This window comes from Chaetodon trifascialis, chromosome 17, assembly GCF_039877785.1.
Source record: "Chaetodon trifascialis isolate fChaTrf1 chromosome 17, fChaTrf1.hap1, whole genome shotgun sequence".
NCBI lineage: Eukaryota > Metazoa > Chordata > Actinopteri > Chaetodontiformes > Chaetodontidae > Chaetodon > Chaetodon trifascialis.
In genome coordinates this window covers 20,973,074-20,979,782 of record NC_092072.1, presented here as the reverse complement: position 1 = coordinate 20,979,782, position 6,709 = coordinate 20,973,074, and the positions used below count along the sequence as shown (strand labels likewise).

At 41.3% G+C, this 6,709-nt stretch overlaps 1 pseudogene; it reads left to right on the top strand.

Annotated features, from left to right (window-relative positions):
- Nucleotides 1–1,423: 1,423 nt before the first annotated feature.
- Nucleotides 1,424–5,782, top strand: LOC139346171 (sodium/myo-inositol cotransporter-like; annotated as a pseudogene).
- The last annotated feature ends 927 nt before the right edge of the window (nucleotides 5,783–6,709 follow it).

The following is a 6,709-nucleotide window of genomic DNA, read 5'->3' as shown; positions in this document are numbered from 1 at the left end:
AAACACCACTGACAGAGTGCACGGACGTGTTACGTCAGGGTGCGTCTGTAAAAAGAAACAAAAAAAAAACACCGGCCCTGGCGGCCCAAACGTCAGACCGGCCCACCAGGTTAGCCACTCCGGACCTGCATCAAGTATCTTCATAATGAGTACTCTTACTTCTGATACTTTAGCAAATTTTGTTGCTAATACTTGTACTGAGGACTTTGAAAACAGGACTTGAAATTGAGTATTTCGTAGTGCAATATTGCTATGACAACAACAACAACAACAACAACAACAACAACAACAACAACAACAACAACGACGACAACCCTTATCTTATCTTATCTTATCTTATCTTATCTTATCTTATCTTATCTTATCTTATCTCTTTAGCCTCAGTCTTTCAGCATAATTTGCAAGTATCTGTTAAGTGCATTTTTAAGATCCTTTTTACAGGGTTGTTGTTTTTAAAGCAAACTGTTCAACGAGGTGTCCTTTATCAGAAATGAATGGACGACGCGGAGGCGTGAACCGTCCGACGCGAAGCATCCGACGCGAATGAATGGACTTCGCTTTCATTTCTGATAATGGACACCTCGAAGGGCATTATCCCGCTTCTACCATGGTCTCTTACGAAAGAAATAAACGGTTACCAACTAGCGTTTGAGCCAGCGCAACTGTTCACATCGTTCACTTTGAAATATTTCCACACAGCAGACATAGTAGGAGCATATCACGCACCTCATTTTAAAAACAACTGCTGCGTGCTGCCGAGTTCCGCGCATGCGCTGTTCAGTGGCGTCTGTCACAGACCCGGCCTGTAAACATTGGTAGTTAATAAATACTATTTTATTCTCGTTTATGTTTCATCACTAGCCCATATGTTGTAAATGTGATTAGAAATACCAATAAATATACATACGTATATATATTATTTATCCGATACACGATCGGGACATAACGTCCAATCCGATCAGTCTGCAGTCACACGGCCTGATTTCAGATCACGTGATCGGATCGGGAAAACCTTTGAACTCTGAAGTTTTCATGATGGTGTTCTTTGATTTCTTTGTGTTAAAAAGATCAAAGAGGGAAGTCCTATATAGGACCTATAAACCAAGGGCTGGTGCTGGAAAAACAAATTGAATCAACATCTTCCTGTGATTTATAGAGTGCTATGCCATATTTGACCATTTCTTTCATTAGTGATTTAACTATTTTTGTGTTCTGGACTGTAAAATAATCAGTTTGCCTGTAGTAATTTTCAAACTTTGCATTTCTGTTTAGTTTTCTGGGAGGCTATTGTAAACTTTCAAGCATTTGTGTTTGGTGTTTTTTTAAGGGTCTAATTGCTCCTTTTTGAATAATTAACCCCATAACTTAACTGACTGACTATAACTGACTATTTGTGTTACCTTTTTGCAAGGACTTGTAGAGCTGTGAGATATTTTCTTTTTTAAGTAATCTGTTAAAATGGATCCCGGAATGGAAGCAGTGGACATAGCTGTGGTAGCACTGTATTTTATCCTGGTGCTAGTCATTGGCTTTCTTGCCATGTGGAAAGCCAATCGCAGCACTGTGAGTGGCTACTTCCTGGCCGGGCGCTCCATGACATGGATTGTGATAGGTGCATCACTCTTCGTCAGCAACATTGGCAGTGAACATTTCATAGGCCTGGCTGGGTCAGGAGCAGCAAGTGGCTTTGCTGTTGGAGCATGGGAATTTAATGCACTTCTTCTTCTGCAGCTGCTTGGCTGGGTGTTTGTCCCAGTGTATATCCACTCGGGAGTCTACACCATGCCTGAGTACCTGTCGAAATGCTATGGTGGCAAAAGGCTAAAGGTGTACTTTGCTTTCTTGTCTCTGTTACTTTACATTTTTACCAAGCTGTCGGTGAACTTATATGCTGGAGCTCTCTTTATTCAGGAGTCCCTGGGGTGGAACCTTTATTTGTCCATCGTCCTGCTCATCAGTATGACTGCACTGCTTACTGTTACTGGTGGATTGGTGGTAGTAATGTACACGGATGCACTTCAGGCGGTGTTGATGATTGGTGGAGCCCTAATCTTAACCACCATCAGCCTAGTCAAAGTTGGTGGGCTAGAAGGTGTCCGAACTAAGTACATGCAGGCAGTTCCCAATGTTTCTGCTATTATTGCCTCTGGAAACTTCACCTATTCTCCTTCCTGCCACATTGAGCCTAAACCAGACTCACTACGCATCCTTCGAGGTCCCCTGGATGAAGACATGCCATGGCCAGGCTTCATTTTTGGCCAGACCCCTGCATCACTTTGGTACTGGTGTGCAGACCAGGTCATTGTTCAAAGAGTACTAGCAGCCAAAAACATTGCTCACGCTAAGTGCTCTACACTTATGGCTGGATTTCTCAAGATCCTGCCCATGTTTCTAATCGTCATTCCAGGAATGATCTCTTGTTGTTGTTTGCAGACGAGATTGCCTGCATTGGGCCAGAGCACTGTATGGCTGTGTGTGGTTCTCAGGCTGGCTGCTCAAACATTGCCTACCCACAGCTGGTCATGGCAGTGATGCCTGTGGGACTCAGGGGTCTGATGATGGCAGTTATGATCGCTGCCCTGATGAACGATCTAGTCTCGATCTTCAACAGTTCAAGTACCATCTTCACACTGGACATCTATCAGACTTTTCGAAGAGAGGCATCTCAGCGCGAACTGCTGATTGTGGGCCGCATATTTGTTGTGTTGATGGTAGGAATCAGCATTGCCTGGGTCCCTGTTATAATTGAAATGCAAGGTGGACAGATATTCCCCTACATCCAGGAAGTTGCTGGCTACCTCACTCCACCAATTGCTGCCCTCTTCCTGCTAGGTGTGTTCTGGAAACGGTGTAATGAGGCGCATTCTGGGGAGGCATGACAGGTTTCACACTCGGTACAGTACGCCTGATCCTAGCTTTCATTTACCGCCAGCCTCACTGTGACCAGCCAGATGATAGGCCTGGCTTCATCGTTGACGTCCACTACATGTATTTTGCCATGGTGCTGTTCTGGATTTGTGGCGGTAGTGGTCAGCCTTTGCACCTCTCCACCAGACGAGGAGCAGGTTCGCACCACCACAGTCCGGGGACTCCGCAGCACTGAAATGACTCCCATGAAGGACCAAGTGGAAATGCCCCCAGATGTCAAAAAGGAGAGGTGTTTGGATCGGGCGGAAGTCAGACTCCTGATCCCATCCACTGACCATGACCCAGCCACCCCTAGTACAGAGACAACCCCTGCCACCAGCCCTGCAGAACAGTTCGGCAATGAAAGGATGGAGGTGATCAGAATGGAGGAAGGCTACCATGGTAACGGGGAGACTGGCAGATGTCTGCGTTTAATGGAATGGTTCTGTGGATATAAGGCGGGAGCGCAGAGTGCACAGCAGAAAGTAGCACAGGAGGATGAAAGAGTCATTGCAGAGATGCTGTACGAGCCACCTAGAGTGAAACTTCTTCTCAACTTGGGTCTGGTATTCGTCTGCGCTGTGGACATCTTCATGCTTCTTCAGCTTTTTATGCACTACTGTTGTAACAAAAAGCCACAATTACCATTGCTCATCATACTGTATTAATTTATATTTTATGCATATCTCACTTTGTTCAAAAGTGTGTCAAGTTTTTTAATGTTATTTCATCATATGTACAATATAATTCAGGACTCATTGGATCACCCACTATATCCCTCTACTGCATGACTTATTAATTTTTTGGGGAAAAAATATTACACCCTGTTTTGGGGGAGCTTTGGGGTCCCTGATCATACATCAATCATAAAATTTGACCCCCCCCCCCAAACAGATATTGGTTTGTTGCTTCAAGGCAACAATCTGCGATAAGGGTAATAAAACACCAAGGTTTTCAAAAATAAGTTATATTAGTGGAACAAGGAAAATACATAATGTTATCCATGTTTTTAAAGTTTTTATTTAATCAAACCACTTAACAAATAAAATATTAAAATAAACAAGCAATTTATTACAAACACATTGCAAACAGTTACACTTGCATTCATACACATGCACACGTGCGCACGCACACACACACACACACACACACACACACACCAATTTGGATGTCAGGTGAGAGACCAGAGGGCATATTTTCATCTTCCTCCCGTCTCTCATTGTTGTTGAAGTTGAGGGATTTCTTTATGGCTTCCCATCTGTTGAGGGTTATTGTGTCTGCTACTTGGGACACTCGGGTGGCTTTGTTTCAAAACATCTGGGGGATGTGGAGGATACCCCAGGTGAACACAGGGAGAACATGCAAACACAGAAAGGCTCCTTTCCTCACGAGCTAAGGGCAGCAGGCATAGTGGAGGACACGCCCTCAGCGGCAACAGTGCCCCAGGTAGGAATTGAACAAAATTGGGCTAACTGCACAATGATGCCCTGAGGCAACGAATGAAAAACCACAGTTTTAGTTTATAAATAAAAACAAAATAAGTATTTAAACAATCAAACATGCTTCCTTGCACACTCATGCACATGCACATGTGGCGTGACTTCTCGAAAGGACTGCTCCACCCCAAAACAAAAGGCCACACCAACTTCAAATCATCATTTCATTGGATAGAGATGTGTCTGGTAGTATTATTTGAAAAAAAAAAAAAGGGCCAGTGTGGGATCTAAAAATGTGGCTTGTTGCCTGAGGGCAACGGTATGCAGTAGAGGGATATACATTTCTTCAATAGTAGACTATCTCTTGTGTGTCAATGTACATAGTGCACCGCAGAGTTGAAATGTCATTTAATTGTTTGAAGTGCATCTTTTATAAACCTCTTACCAAATGTGTCTTAGTGTGCAATGCTAAAGTGAAAAAAAAGAAAAAAAGTCAGACAAAGACGTTGTTTTTTTATGGATTTTACTTTTAGAGACTGAAAATAAAGTTAAGAAAATAAAGTTTCCGTGGAGACAAAAAGACAAATGTGTACCCATTCTTTATTTTGTGACAGACTACTTTGTTGCCAGTCAGTCATGCTAAATATTAAAATCAAGTGTAATAAAGTGTAATATTAATGTGTTTTCATGAGGTGATAACTGATGAGTTGTGTATTAAAGAATATTGCAACAGCAGAAACATTCTTTATTTCATCTGCTTTAATGAAAAGAAAAGTGATTTTTATTCAGACCAGAATAGTTGTAGACTCAACTTTGTGGCTATATTGGTGTTGACATTGACTTTATTTCAAATCCTGAATAACTGCATTATTTGTCAGTGATATTTTGCAACATGTTCCTGCATGTGAAGATTGATTGCTTTCAAAACTCTGAGCAGATATGAGGGAGTTCAGACTGGGCTTGGGTAGTAACAAAATTTCCCTCTCCAGTGTTTCGTATATATTTTGGGGCTTTCTGTTATTGTTGACCAGGATTACATAAAACCACAGTAAGGCTTTATTAATCTGCTCAGAGCCAGAAGAGGATTGGATGATTCCAGACTTCTTTACACAAGATTCGACCAATCAAAAAGCCAGGATCAGTGACTTGCAAATCTCCACTTCTTACCCGTTTAGCTCCGTACATTCATTTATCCTCTGCTGACCAAACCTCAGACCTCTGTAACATTCCGTAACTAAGTAAGAGTAGGTTGAAAGTTACCTTGTGAAAAGGGTTAAAATGTAATGCTATTTGTTAAGAAATACAGAGGCCAACATGCAAAATGCAAAACTAAGCAATATCATAGTGGTTCATATCATATGTTGACTACACTGTTGAATTCTCTTTTTTAGTCAGAGGCTGGCATGTCAGAGAGCACCATGAAATGCATTCCTATTTAGACAGTAACTCATATTGTTGATGTCCTGAGACTCCCTGTGGCAGCAAGTTAAAATGTAGCAACCACACTCCAAAGAGGGGTGTGTGGGTGGGTGATGAGAAAGGTTTGAGAAAATGAATACCGTACCTTGACTAATGACAGCAAATATTTCAACACTTGTAAGGATGACCTTCATGCAACTCCGCTTGAAGAGAGCTGCACCCCGCTCATGCACGTGCTAAATAAATCATTCACTGAATGCCTTACAATGTTCCTTCTGAGCAAATCAAACAATACTTTCTTTGTCTCTTAAATGTTATTGCTACTGTCTATCAGTGCATTTATTTTCTGTGATTTATATTTAGTACTGTAGTTTTATATGGAGCCCTAAAACTGACAAAATGAAGCAAAGGGCTTTCTGAGTGATCATATTTTTTAATCTGAGGAGTTATTTTTTGTGTAGAGTTAAAAAGGAATAGGGAGTAACATATCACTAAATGCGCTATACTTGAAATAATCATTAATAATACAAGCATTTCAAAAGTATGGAACCCCAAAACTGACAAAATGTAGTAAAAGGTTGTCAGATGAGGCAAAAATAGAACTGGATGCATCAATAAATTAAACTGTCATTTAAATAACAAAGACTTTTCGAGTCTATAGCCATGCTAGCAGCTCTGTGAGGCTGCACTTCCAATAAGCACTGCAGTGCTTTGGACTAAATGCGAACAGATTTTATTATGTTAGCATGCTAACATTTGGTAAGTAGCCTTAAACATGAGCTACAGCCTAAGATGATGGACATGTCATTAGTTTTTCAAGTATTTGATGATGAAAAAGTATTGTATTATCAGTGATAACAATTAATTCTGAGGGAAACATGATTGTTTGTACTGTATTTCATGACAATCCATCTGATAGTTGTGAAAGTATTTAACAGTGTGTTTGC